The sequence below is a fragment of the Bombina bombina genome, chromosome 6 (genome assembly GCF_027579735.1).
Source record: "Bombina bombina isolate aBomBom1 chromosome 6, aBomBom1.pri, whole genome shotgun sequence".
NCBI classification, from domain to species: Eukaryota; Metazoa; Chordata; class Amphibia; order Anura; family Bombinatoridae; genus Bombina; species Bombina bombina.
The window spans coordinates 948161949-948177405 of NC_069504.1; positions in this window are offsets into that span (position 1 = coordinate 948161949).

Consider the following 15457-nt stretch of genomic DNA (forward strand, 5'->3'; position numbering starts at 1 on the left):
TCATCAGTTTGCTCGTGCCATTGAATTGCACTTTCCTCCTGCCTGCCAGCGTGTGTGCCAGGCCCACTAGCCAACTAGTGCCACCAATCATATTTCTTGTAACAGTATTGAAAAAAAATTAAATCATAACTTTTTTGACTGTGAATCTTCAGTCTCCTAGTTTCATTGAATTGCAGTTGCCTGCCTGCCTGCCTGCCAGCGTGTGTGCGAGGCCCACTTGCCATTTCCAACTAGTGCCACCAATCATATTTGTTCTAACAGTATTTTCAATTTCTGGTAAAAACAATTTTTGGACTAAGAAGCATGACTCAGCTAGTTTAATCTGCCGTTGCCTTACTCCCAGCGTGTGTGCCAGACAGGCCCATTTGCCAACTAGTGCCAACAATCATATTTGTTGTCACAGTACTTCTAATATTTAAAAAATAAACATTTTTGATTTTTAAACATCAGTCTTTTTTTTGTTGTCAGTCTCACAGCGTATACTGTGCCCACTTGCCCAGTGCCACCACTCATAATTTGTGTAACAGTATTGTAAGTGTCCATTTTAAAAAAAAATGACAGGCAGAGGCAGGCCACCCCGCAGGTTCCGTGGTCGTGGTGCTGTGATTCCTTTAGACCCTACAAATATGCACATTGTTCAGACGCCGGGTGCCATGGGGGACTCGAAAAGTTCTGAGGAGGACCTAGTTGAATGGCTAACACAGGACACCCAATCTTCTGCAGCTTCCGCTCCTAGTCCTCCTAACCTTGACGCGCCATCTAAGTCCAGCTGTGCTTTGGGCACGTCTCAAGTGACCAGTGCCACTCCCCAGCCTGTCGCCACCACCAGCACGAGCACCACAGCCGCTTCACTTGATCTGTCACAGGAGTTATTGAAACATCAGTTGGAAGAAATGAGTGATGCGCAACCATCATTGACAGAGGATGTAGATAACAGTGATATGTCTCAGTCAGGCAGCATTACAGACATGGAGGTACGGTGTGATGATGATGATGATGATGTTGTACCCGCTGCTGCTTCCTTTCTTGATGTGTCATATACAAGTGAAGAGGTTGATGATGATGTGTCGGTGGATGTCACGTGGGTGCCTGCTAGAAGATAAGAAGAAGAGGGGGAAAGTTCAGATGGGGAAACAGAGAGGAGGAGACGAGTTGGAAGCAGGGGGACGTCGTTGCAAGGAGCTAGTGGCACAGTTAGACAGCATGCATTGGCACCCGGGGTCAGCCAGACAGCACGCCGATGCCCATCAACGCATGCTGTTGCCACCACCAGAATGCCGTCATCACAGAGCTCAGCAGTGTGGCATTTTTTTTGTGTGTCTGCCTCTGACAACAGCGATGCCATTTGCAACCTGTGCCAAAAGAAACTGAGTCGTGGGAAGTCCAACACCCACCTAGGTACAACTGCTTTGCGAAGGCACATGGTCTCCTATCACAAACGCCGATGGGAAGAACACATGAGTAGAAGCAGCACACAAACTGAAAGCCACCCTCCTCCTCCTGCTCCAGCATCTTCAGCCACGTCAACCACTGCTGTCCTCCTTGCCCCCTCTCAACCATCCTCCACTCAGTCTCTCTTACGTAGCAGTTCCTGGTCATCTGCCCACAGTCAGGTGTCTGTCAAGGACATGTTTGAGCGTAAGAAGCCAATTTCTCAAAGTCACCCCCTTGCCCGGCGTCTGACAGCTGGCTTGTCTGAACTCTTAGCCCGCCAGCTTTTACCATACAAGCTGGTGGAGTCGGATGCTTTCAAAAAATTTGTATCTATTGGGACACCGCAGTGGAAGGTACCTGGCAGAAATTTCTTTTCACAAAAGGCAATCCCAAACCTGTACTCGATTGTGCGAAAGGAAGTAATGGCATGCCTGGCACACAGCATTGGGGCAAGGGTCCATATGACCACGGATAGCTGGTCTGCAAAGCATGGTCAGGGCAGATATATCACCTACACTGCGCATTGGGTAAACCTGCTGACGTCTGACAAGCATGGAATGCGTGGCTCTGCAGAAGAGTTGGTGACACCGCCACAACTTGCAGGCAGGCCTGCTGCTACCTCCTCTACTCCTCCTACTCTATCCTCTTCCATAACCTCTTCCTTGGCTGAGTCCTCTTCTGCTTCTGCATCTTGCTCCACATCAATGGCACCCCCCAGCTCCCCAGGTACTACTCCACATCCCGGGTATGGCAGTGTCACGCCGTCTTGGGGTTGACTTGCCTGAAAGCGGAGAGTCACACCGCACCAGCACTCCTGACTGCCCTGAACGCACAGGTGGATCAGTGGCTGACTCTGCACCAACTGGAGATTGGCAAGGTTGTTTCTGACAATGGAAGTAATTTGGTGGCGGCATTGAAATTGGGCAAGTTGACACATGTGCCGTGCATGGCACATGTGTGTAATCTGATTGTACAACGATTTGTCCATAAGTACCCAGGCTTACAGGACGTCCTGAAGCAGGCAGGAAGGTGTGTGGCCATTTCAGGCGTTCCTACATGGCCATGGCGCACTTGTCCGATATCCAACGTCGAAACAACCTGCCAGTGAGGCGCTTGATTTGCGACAGCCCGACACGGTGGAATTCAACACTCCTAATGTTTTGACCGCCTGCTCCAACAAGAAAAAGCTGTTAATGAGTACTTGTATGACCGGGGTGCTAGGACAGCCTCTGGGGAGCTGGGGATTTTTTTGCCAAATTACTGGACGCTCATGCGCAATGCCTGTAGGCTCATGCGTCCTTTTTGAGGAAATTACAAACCTTGTCAGTCGCACCGAAGGCACCATCAGTGACATCATACCATTTGTTTTCTTCCTGGAGCGTGCCCTGCGAAGAGTGCTGGATCAGGCCGTAGATGAGCGTGAAGAGGAAGAGTTGTGGTGTCCATCACCCCCACAAACAGTCTTATCAGCATCGCTTGCTGGACCTGCGACAACGCAGGAAGAGGATTGTGAGGAAGAGGAGTCAGAGGACGAATGTGGCTTTGAGGAGGAGGAGGAAGACCGAGCACAACAGGCATCCCTGGGTGCTCGTTGTTATCACCTCTCTGGTAACCGTGGTGTTGTACGTGGCTGGGGGGAAGAAGATACCCTCAGTGAGATCAGTGAGGACGAGGAACGGGACATGATTAGCTCGGCATCCAACCTTGTGCAAATGGGTTTTTTCATGCTGTCGTGCCTGTTGAGGGACCCTCGTATAAAAAAGCTGAAGGAGAACGACCTGTACTGGGTGTCCACGCTCCTAGACCCCCGGTATAAGCATAAAGTGCCTGAAATGTTACCAAATTCCTGCAAGTCGGAAAGGATGGAGCATTTTAAAAATAAATTAAAAACTATGCTTTACACAGCGTATAATGGTGATGTCACAGCACAACGGGAATGTAACAGGGGGAGAGATGAAAGTAATCCTCCTCCTCCTCCCACAACCACGGCGGCAAGGACAGGACGCTTTCCTGATGTCTTGTTGATGGAGGACATGCATACCTTTTTAACTCCCATGCATCGCCAGAGCCTTTCGGGATCCAGCCTCAGAGAAAGACTCAACCGACAGGTAGCAGACTACCTAGCATTAACTGCAGATCTCGACACTCTGAGGAGCGATGGATCCCTTGACTACTGGGTGTGCAGGCTTGACCTGTGGCCTGAGCTATCCCAATTTGCAATGGAACTTCTGGCCTGCCCCGCTTCAAGTGTCCTGTCCGAAAGGACCTTCAGTGCAGCAGGAGGTTTTGTCACTGAGAAGTCGCCTAGGTCAAAAAAGCCTTGACTATCTCACCTTTATTAAAATGAATGAAGAATGGATCCCGAAGGGACTGACATTGGGCAATACATTTGAGTAAAAAAGGCCTGATGATGAGATGAGCTGGCTTGGGCTACAACTGGTACACAGGCTGGCTTTTTTTTTTCTTATAATGCAGGATGACTTGCTTGACTTATCCGCCAACAACTAGTGTTCAAGCCGCAAGCTTTTAGGGCACTTTCTAAATGTTTTACAAACATCAATTTTTCTGGCCGCTGCTACAGCAGTGGCTACAACAATACCCAATTTTTCAGTTATTTGTGCATGCCTAATTTTTCTGGCCTCTGCTGCTGCTCTGTGGGTACAAAACTCAAAGCAAAAAATAAGGCACATAACAGTGATTAAACTGTTAAGAATAGTACAACTTAACACACCACTCATATCTGGTGGACCATTAAATTGCATGCGTAGTGCCCCAAATTTGAAGGAGGAGGACCGACCAAGCATCTTTATCCGTCTCTTGGTTGCTCTAAATTATCTCCGGGTTCCATCAATGCCATACCTGTACTCTATTGTGCAAAAGGGTGACATATGTGGTGTTTCATGCTGTTGTGCCTGTTGAGGGTCGTGGCCCATGGTATAAAAAGGCTGAAGGAGAATGACCTGTAATGGGTGTCCAAGCACATTTTTTGTTAAATGTTCTCGGTTCCTCTCAATTATCTCTGGGTTCCTCAAATCAATGCCATACCTGTACTCGATTGTGCAAAAGGATGGCATATGTGGTGTTTCATGCTGTTGTGCCTGTTGAGGTTCGTGGGCCATCTTATTAAAAGGGTGAAGGAAAACAAAGTGTACTGGTTGTCCAAGCATCTTTTTCCATCTCCCGGTTCCTAAAAATTATCTCCGGGTTTCTAAAATGGATGCCATACCTGTACTCTATTGTTCAAAAGGATGGCATATGTGGTGTTTCATTCTGTTGTGGCTGTTGAGGGTCGTGGGCCATCGTATAAAATGGCTGAAGGAGAACGACCTGTACTGCCTTGCTGCTCCTTTTAGGCAGGCCAGCTCCTCGCATACATGCCACAGACTCTGTAACTAATGCCTCTTTTATGGAGAGGTGCAGCCATAATGCAGGGTCAGAACCTCTGCCTGCAACTGGTATACTCGATTTTGCGAAAGGAAGTAAACTAACTATGGTTCCCTGACTGCGCGTCTTGTTGTTATATTTTGTTGAGGATAATCATGATGGCCATGTAGACCACCCCCGAGAGGCCTTGAAGTAACAGGGATGAAAGTGCTAAGAATAGTACTACTTTACACAACCGAGTTAGCCATGGGTCTTAGTCCAAGACCGCATGTCTTTTTTTTTGGTTTGGTGAAACTAATCATGCAGGCCATATAGACCTCCCACCATTCGGTGTTGTAACAGGTATTAAACTAATAAGAACAGTACTACCAAAATAAAGCCAATTAACAGGCTTTGAAGAGCCAAGGTTTTATTGTTGTACTATGTTAGGCTAAACATGATGGCCATGTAGACCACCCCCGAGAGGCCTGGAAGTAACAGGGATGAAAGTGCTAAGAATAGAACTACTTTAAACAACCGAGTTAGCCATGGGTCTAAGTCCAAGACCGCATGGCTTTTTTTTGGGTTGGGTGCCGCTAATCATGCAGGCCATATAGACCTCCCACCATTCGGTGTTGTATCAGGTATTAAACTAATAAGAACAGTACTACCAAAATACAGCCAATTAACGGGCTATCAAGAGCCAAGGTTTTATTGTTGTATTTTGTTAGGATAATCATGATGGACATGTAGACTACCCCCGAGAGGCCTGGAAGTAACAGGGATGAAAGTGCTAAGAATAATACTACTTTAAACAACCGAGTTAACCATGGGTCTTAATCCAAGACTGCATGGCTTTTTTTTGGGTTGCGTGCGGCTAATCATGCAGGCCATATAGACCTCCCACCATTCGGTGTTGTAACAGGTATTAAACTAATAACAACAGTACTACTTAATACAACCTAGTTACCATGGGTCCCAGAGCATATGTTTTATTATTATATTTTGTAAGGGTAATCATGCAGGCCATATAGACCTCCCACCATACGGTGTTGTAACAGGTATTAAACTAATAACAACAGTACTACTTAACACAACCTAGTTACCATGGGTCCCAGAGCATATGTTTTATTACTATATTTTGTAAGGGTAATCATGCAGGCCATATAGACCTCCCACCATTCGGTGTTGTAACAGGTATTAAACTAATAACAACAGTACTACTTAACACAACCTAGTTACCATGGGTCCCAGAGCATATGTTTTATTTATATATTTTGTAAGGGTAATCATGCAGGCCATATAGACCTCCTCCGATAGGGTGAGTAACAGGTATTAAAATGCTAACAAGAGTACTACATAACACAACCTAGTTACCATGGGTCCCAGACCGCATGTTTTGTTATTATATTTTGTAAGGGTAATCATGCAGGCCATATAGACCTCCCCCGATAGGTTGAGTAACAGGTATTAAAATGCTAAGAACAGTACTACTTAACACAACCTAGTTACCATGGGTCCCAGACCGCATGTTTTGTTATTATATTTTGTAAGGGTAATCATGCAGGCCATATAGACCTCCCCCGATAGGGTGAGTAACAGGTATTAAAATGCTAACAAGAGTACTACTTAACACAACCTAGTTACCATGGGTCCCAGACCGCATGTTTTGTTATTATATTTTGTAAGGGTAATCATGCAGGCCATATAGACCTCCCCCGATAGGTTGAGTAACAGGTATTAAAATGCTAAAAACAGTACTACTTAACACAACCTAGTTACCATGGGTTCCAGACCGCATGTCTTGTTATTATATTTTGTTAGGGTAATCATGCAGGCCATATAGACCTCCCCCGATAGGGTGAGTAACAGGTATTAAAATGCTAAAAACAGTACTATTTAACACAACCTTACCATGGGTCCCAGACCCAGAGCAGATGTCTTATTATTATATTTTGTATGGGTAATCAGGTAGGCCATATAGACCTCCCCCGATAGGGGGTAACAGGGATTAAAGTGCTAAGAAAAGTACTAATTTACACAAGCTAGTTACCATGGGTCCAACACCGCGTGTCTTGTTGTTATACTTTGTCAGGGTAATCATGCAGGCCATATAGACCTCCCAGGATAGGGGGAGTTACAGGGATTAAAGTGCTAAGAATAGTACTACTTAACACAACCTAGTTACCATGGGTCCCAGACCGCATGTTTAATTATTATACTTTATATATCTAACAAATCTATCTATTTCTCTTCTGTCGATTCTATCTAACTATCAATCTATGTATATCTATCTATCTATCCTATCTATCTATCTTCTGTCCGGACGGTTTTGAGACAGCCACTTGTGTTTTGGACAAATTTGAAGTAGGAGGACAGACCAATCACAGGGATTGGGGGCAAGAAAACCTAATTATACCAGAACCACCATGGGTCCCAGACCGCATGTTTTGTTATTATAGTTTGTCAGGGTAATCATGCAGGCCATATAGATCTCCCCCAATAGGGGGAGTAACAGGGATTAAAGTGCTTTGAAAAGTATTACTTAACACAACCTAGTTACCATGGGTCCCAGACCGCGTGTCTTGTTGTTATACTTTGTCAGGGTAATAATGCAGGCCATATAGACCTCCCCCGATAGGAGGAGTTACAGGGATGAAAGTGCTAAGAATAGTACTACTTTACACAACCGAGTTACCATGGGTCCCAGACCGCATGTTTAATTATTATACTTTGTCAGGGTAGTTATATATTTAACAAATCGATCTATTTCTCTTCTATCGATTCTATCTAACTATCAATCTATGTATATCTATCTATCCTATCCTATCTATCTATACTTTGTCAGGGTAATCATGCAGGCCATATAGACCGCTCTTGATAGGGGAAGTAACAGGGGTTAAAGTGCAAAGAATAGTACAACTTAACGCAACCTAGTTAACATTAACAGTGGTTCCCAGACCGCATGTCTTGTTATTAGATTTTGCCAGGATTATCAGCCAGGCCATATAGACCGCCCCCGATACGGGGAGGAGCAGGGATTAAAGTGCTAAGAATAGTAAAAATCAACACAACCTAGTTAACATTGGTTCACAGACTGCATGTCTTGTTGTTATATTTTGCCAGGATAATCAGGCACGCCATGTAGACCTCCCCCGATAGGGGGAGTAACATGGATTAAAGTGCTAAGAATAGTACTACTTAACACAACCTAGTTACCATGGGTCCATGACCGCATGTTTTCTTATTATACTTTGTCAGGGTAATTATGCAGGCCATATGGACCTCCCTTGATAGGGGGAGTAACAGGGATTACAGTTCTAAGAATAGTACTACTTAACACAACCTAGTTAACATGGGTCCCAGACCAGATGTTTTGTTATACTTTGTCAGGGTAATCATGCAGGCCATATAGAACTCCACCGAAAGGGGGAGTAAGAGGGATTAAAGTGCTAAGAAAAGTTTTACTTAACACAACCTAATTACCATAGGTCCCAGACCGCGTGTCTTGTTGTTATAATTTGTCAGGGTAATCATACACGCCATATAGACCTCCACCGATAGGAGGAGTTACAGGGCTGAAAGTGCTAAGAATAGTACTACTTAACACAACCTAGTTACCATGGGTCCAAGACCGCATGTTTAATTATTATACTTTGTCAGGGTAATTATATATCTAACAAATCTATCTATTTCTCTTCTATCGATTCTATCTAACTATCAATCTATGTATATCTATCTATCCTATCTATCTATCTATCTATCTATCTATCTATCTATCTATCTATCTTCTGTCCGGACTGTTTTGAGACAGCCACTTGTGTTTTGGACAAATTTGAAGTAGGCAGACAGACCAATCATCTTCTTCCATTTCCCGGTTCCAAAAATGAAGGCCATATAGACCTCCCCCGATAGGGGGAGTAACAAGTTGTAGTAAACTGCTAAAAATAGTACTACTTAACACACCATGGGTCACAGACCGCATGTCTTATTGTTATACTCTGTCAGGGAAATTATATATATTTCAAATCTATCTATTTATCTATCAAATCGATCTAGCTATCAAACATATCTATCAAATGTAGATTGCATCTATTGATCAATGTAATTTGTATCTATAAAATGTATATTACATATTTTGGTTGATGTAATTCGTATCTATCAAATGTATATTGCATCTTTGGATCAATAACATTCGTATCTATCAAATGGATATTGCATCTATTGATCTATGTAATTCGTATCTATCAAATGTATATTGCATCTATTGATCTATGTAATTTGTATCGATCATATGTATATTGCATCGATTGAGCTATGTAATCTATGTATCTATCTATCAAATCTATCTCGTGGTTGTGCAAATGGACTGTTTGCGGTTGTTTGCGGTGTTTGCTCTGTTGTTTGGAGTTTGCTCTGTCATTGTGAAGCGGCCGTAACCCTTACACTACCTGATAGATACAACATCATAACTGATGTTTTAAAGCACGTTATTGCAAACAATTTGGGAATGTTAGGTGATTTAGGCCCTTTATGGGTTAAAAGCAGACTCTGCATCAACTATGTAATTTTCCATGGGAGTTTTGCCAGGGATCCCCCTCCAGCATGCCACAGTCCCGGTGTTAGTCCCCTTGAAACAACTTTTCCAACACTATTGTGGCCAGAAAGAGTCCTTGTAGGTTTTAAAGTTCGCCTGCCTATTGAAGTCAATGGCGGTTCAATTAAAGTTTGCGCGGTTCGCGAACAATACCGGAAGTTTGAGTCCGCCTTTCGCGAACCGAAATTTTTAAGTTTGTGACATCACTAATTATCATATTTAATGAGAAATTAACTTGCACTCACTCATGTTGGTTGACTATTTGTGTTCAGAGCAGTTCAAAGCACACACATAAGTGTACCCATATTTAGTCTCAAAAATACATGCTAAATTATATAAGATTGGCCATATACTAAACAAATAGTTTATTAAAGCTGGGAAATTATAGATGCATTAAATTTACATTTCTATAAATGTATATATATCTTTAAACAGTTAATATCTTTTTCAAACAAAGCTACATTTCAGTTGCCTGTGCCTCCCGGTTTCCAGTGCAAGAATTGCAGCCAAATAAATTAAATCATGGGGATTGGCTAACTGAATGGCAATGTCCAGTAAGCCAATAAGAAGCAAAGGGCGTATCCAGAATTTCATATTGAATAATTCTAAATTGAAGGAGGAGATATGTAAAATAATATAGTCCCCACTGTGCAAGTAGGAGGGACAGACTCACTATGCAAAACAGAGATACACACCATTTGGGGCCTACTTTCTCTGAATCCTGGCTGGAAAACTCTCTTTGGGCAAGAGAGATACTCTGTGACCTGTATCCTTGTAACATAGTGATACTTTTATGAATGACCATAAGAAATATCGAAAATATTGAACTCTCAAATTGGTTTATTGGTTATGTATTACACGGTTTGATGTTGTTATATTTTTAATGTTTTAAAGCAAAGATATTCTTTATTGCTGTAGTTTAATTGAAGCTGGTATTGATTTATGTATTAATATTCACAAATTAATTTTTATCTGCTGTGAAATAGCTTGGAAATTGCATTTACAATTGTGTCTAAATTAGATTTATTTGATATATGTTGAATTGATGATTGTTTAACAATCTCTGGTTGATTATTTGAAGCATCATAGGACTATTTTGGTCTAAAATAGTGAATTAAATTTCTCTGGAAATCAGCATTTTGGAATGCACTACAGAAATTATAGAACGTTTCATTGGGGTGTATTGATAAGATTCTATTATATTAATTGGAGGTATTGCTGACGATAATTTTATGATTGATTATTAATATTCCTAATTCCATTAATCAAAAATATTTTTATGTAAATATATAACATTGCTAAACAAGATCTGGAGGATGATTTCATATAAAGGTTATTCATATTTGTAAGAGAAGAGTTTGTGAGGGACTTATCAGAGTTATCAGAGTAAAAAGACTTTATAACAAGCAAACAAAATAATCTACCAAGATATCATCAAAAAGGAGGAAAAGCATCAGTATATCTCTATGATAAAATCTGAAGCTATGTTTCCGTGACCTCACTGCAAAGATCTAAGTGTCAACAGAAATACCAAGGAAGCTGATGATTGGTAGGTGAGGCAAAGAGATACAGAGACAGAGGGCCTTGCACATGTTGAATCTACAGGGAAAACTGAATACAGAAAAATACAATCATTGGTATGTCTCCACTATTGAGACAACCAGCCTACTGTAGAATTATGAGAAGTCTATTGTGTAGGCCAAAATGGAATTATTAGTGTTAAGAGACATTGAAACCTACATATAAAAAAACTAAAAACGTCCAAGTATGATCAATATGGGGGAACATCATCGGTATATCTCCATGCTCAAATATATGTGTCTGTGACCTATCTGCCAGTACTGAAGCAGCAACTGAAGAGCCATGGAAGCTGGTGATTGGAATATGAGGTAAAGAGATCTAGGGACAGAGGACTATGCTACTGTTGAATCTGCAGAAAAACTGGGCACAGTAAAATCCAATCAATTTTATGCATCTAATAACAAGGAAATCAGTCTACTGTATAATTTTTTGACAACTGGAGTACACACACTCTGACTGACTCAACTTATTTTGTGTTTTCCCGTCTAACTTGTTAATGTATTGCACAGCCAAAAAGTTGTGCAGAAGGATGGCGCAGTTGGTATCATGCACAATATGTGAAGGATTGTACCAATAATTCTGATTCTGATATAAAGACCAACGTCCTGACCTGTGCAGTAACTCTTTGTCAAGGAAAAACAGCAAGTGGGTCCTGAGATGTTAAGACTGACACCAGAGCATTCTGGGGCAAACCTTGTTTATCAGAAAAATAATATTTTTATAAGAATGAGATTATTAAAAATAGTGAATACTGAGTTGTTGCAATGCCTGATAGTGAAGCAGAGCTGCAAAACTGCCTGAATAGAAGAAAGCCAATCAACTATCTTAGAAAGCATAGACATCCAAATAATAGCTTAGGCAAGCGTGATCCTTATATCCACCACTGTCCTCATATCCACCATGGTTCTTTCTATCTTTCCTTGAAGTAGCTATAACTGACCTCTTGCAGAATCTATCACAAACCCAAGAAATTGTTGAGATGAGGCCAATGCATACTTTGGCTTGCTTACCATGAAAATGAGAGTCAGAAGAAGGGAAATTGTCTCAAAAAGTTGAGGCAACAGAGGATGGTTGCCTTGAAGCATGAGGAGGATGTTGTCTAAATACATAATACATTTCTGAGACAAAACATGACAGGTTTGAGAAGTTTGGTTAAACAGCCCAAAAGAATATCCTGCCATGTTTGCTACAATAGAAACAATAACTGAAGACCCACAGGACACATGCTTACCCCTTTAACCTCTATGGAAGAGGTTCTGTTGCCCCAAATAACAGAGCCTGGGGAGGGCCTGAATGCTTGCAAACAAGCATTTTAACATTTTGAGAAAACTGCAAGAAATACGAACACCAAGAGATTGTCAAAAGCATAATCTAGACAGAAAAGAGTTAAAAAAGGGAGAACCAACCTATATAACAATATTTTACCACTTTTAAGAGGTAAAATGGAATGACCTGGCATCTGATATCACTGTTTTTCATTACTGATCCTAGCTATCTATAAGTTTAACTCCCACAAATGGGTTAAACACATAGGTAAAGTTTAAGCATTACAGTGTTGAAGTAGGAAACTCCAAATCAGCCTGTAAGGGGCAGCAGTCACACAACCCACCAATCACTGTCCATTTGATTGTCTCTAATTTTTGCAATAGAAGGTCTAACATTGTTTTTTATATAAAATTGTATATAACATTCCCTTTCCATACAATTTTCTTATCAGCTCTCACTTTTTAATAAATTTACTAAGACGTATAATCCCATCCATAAATTGCCTTACTATAGTTTAGTTACTAGTCCTAGTTAACAATCTGAGAACAAAAAAAAAAAAAAACCTTTCAATTAAACCTTTCTTTTTAAGTAACACAGTTAAATAAATTGTTTGTTTCTTACTTGCCTTTTCATCAGTAATGTTTTTTTTATATTCATTTAATCATGCATTGGTTCTAGGCAGAGGAGGAATATAAAACTCATAACAGATTTATCATTTGCTTTCATTGTATAAGCAATAAAAGGATCTTGTTATGTCTGATGTCTATCAAGAGAATACTTGTATATCTTTAACAGTGCAATTTTCAGTTTAGCTTTATATAATGTGAAACTCTAACAGAAACATAATGCATGTCTACAAAGCCAGATCACATTTGATCATTGCAAATGAAATTCAAAAGAAAAGCCTTAATAATGGGAAAATTTCAAAACCATTTTCCATATTCGGTTAATGATATTTTGCTGAATTTCAATAGAAAAAAGTTGAAATGCTTGCTATTTGTAACTCTCAAGGAGTGTGAAACCCTAATATACATACAGTATATTAAAATTACAAATAAAAAGAATGGTGTGAACATTTTATTGAAGAAAGAACACAATTAAATTACAAGATTCGACAAGACAAAACTTTTAAATGTACTTAATAAATCAAATTAGATTTTTTTATCTTGCTATCCCTTGTTAAAGAAACAGAAATGCAGTATTGGGAGCTAGCTGAGCACATTGAGAGAGCGAGTAACATGAGGCATATATGCGCAGTCACCAATCAGCAATTTTATTCTGTAAGAGTAAGATGGTGAACTGGTGAAGCATACAGGTACAAAAACGGGGTGACATCAAACACATCAAATATGTTTTCAGACATAAGGATTTACTTCATAGTAGATGTTAAGAAATATAGCAGTCAATTCCAATATTTCCAATTTTGATTGATAGCTTCCACAATATTCAAAATATATTGTAACATAGTAACCTAGTAAAAGAGGTTAAAAAAAGAATGAATCCTACACAAATCTAATATATTTACAAAAAAGCTCTAGTTCAACTTAAATTAATCCCGTTAAAAAGGTGATTCATTTAACACAAGCAATCATATCCCTGAATTCTGTTTCTGGCCAGAAATGTATCCAAGCCATTTTTAAATTTATCTAAGTTATTGGCATTCACTACCTCCTCTGGCAGTGATTTCCACACTTTTATTGCTCTTACAGTGAAAAAAAATTTCCGTTGCAGGAGATTAAAGGGACAATTTATTAAGCAGCGTATGCTGCTCATTCCACATGAGCATTCTGGCTTGCCGGAACGAGGAGTTAAAATGCAGCGGTTGTAAGACCACTGCTCCTTAACTCGTCCGCTATCTCTGAGGTGACGGACTGCAATAATTCCGATCAGATACTATGGGGATGATTGACACCCCCTGCTAGCGGCCGATTGCAGGGGGCAGCATTGCACAAGTATTTCACAAGAAATGCTTGTGCAATGATAAATGCCGACAGCATATACTGTCTGCATTTATAGATGTCGGCAGACATGATTCGCTACAGCGAATCATGTCCACCCGCCATATAATAAATCGGCTCCGTAATCGCCTTTCCTCAAGCCCTAAATTGTGTCCTCTTGTCACAAACAATTTTCTTGGAATAAACAGAGCTTCAGCCGTCTCTGTATATGGGTCTTGAATATATTTATATAAATTAATCATGTCGCCTCTCAAGTGCCTTTTTTCTAGAGAAAACAGACCAAGTTTGGCTAACCTCTCCTCATAGCTTAAATTATCCATTCCCCTTATTAGCTTTGTGGCCCTTCTTTGAACTTTTTCTAAGTTTACAATGTCTTTTTTTGAGATTGGTCCCCAGAACTGCACTCCATACTCAAGGTGTGATCTTACCAGGGATTTATATAGTTACAGAATTATGCTTTCTTCCCTTGCATCAATGACACGTTCAATGCATGCTAGTATCTTATAAGCATTAGAAGCCCCTGCCCTGCATTATACAGTGGTCTTGTTTATTTTTAATGTAAGAAAAATTAAATTCAATTTTTAGGACTTCTTTAATGTGAAAATCCACACAACTGATCTTGGTTGCCAATAAACAAGATGGAATTGCAAACTGTTAAATTCTGAGCACCAATATATGTTTGCCGACAGAAATCCTGTTTAAGAAGATGAAACTACTGTATATTGCAATCACAATAATGCAAGCATAAGATAAAAGACGTATTTGAATGCTAAATACCATTTGTAGATGTCTCGGTTGTAATTTTAGTTTTCTTGCACTTCCTGCAAATCTTGTTAGCTGTACGCGATTTAACATATATATAGCTATTAAATACCTATACACTTGTCCCACCCACTACCAAAGGAACTAAAAAGTAGTGCACTGCTGAATACAGGATAGATATTTACATCTAAATTGTGTCTGTGACACATAGGGTGTATTTTACATGCACAACATAATAGAATTTCAAATCATCTTGGAATACTGGCAAAAATGTCAAAAAGGACAGTTTTGCACTTTATCAACACCCTTTGACAGTTGAATTAAATATGTCCATTTGTTTGCAGAACAATAGTGTTAAAAATAAGGTCTAGGAGATTGTGATCGCTGAAGCCAATGTTGCTCATGCACCATATGGGTGATTTTCCCACTATCTGCTCAGATCCCAATCAAATATTTATCAATACAGAAATTGTTATCTTTTGAATTGTGAATGCTC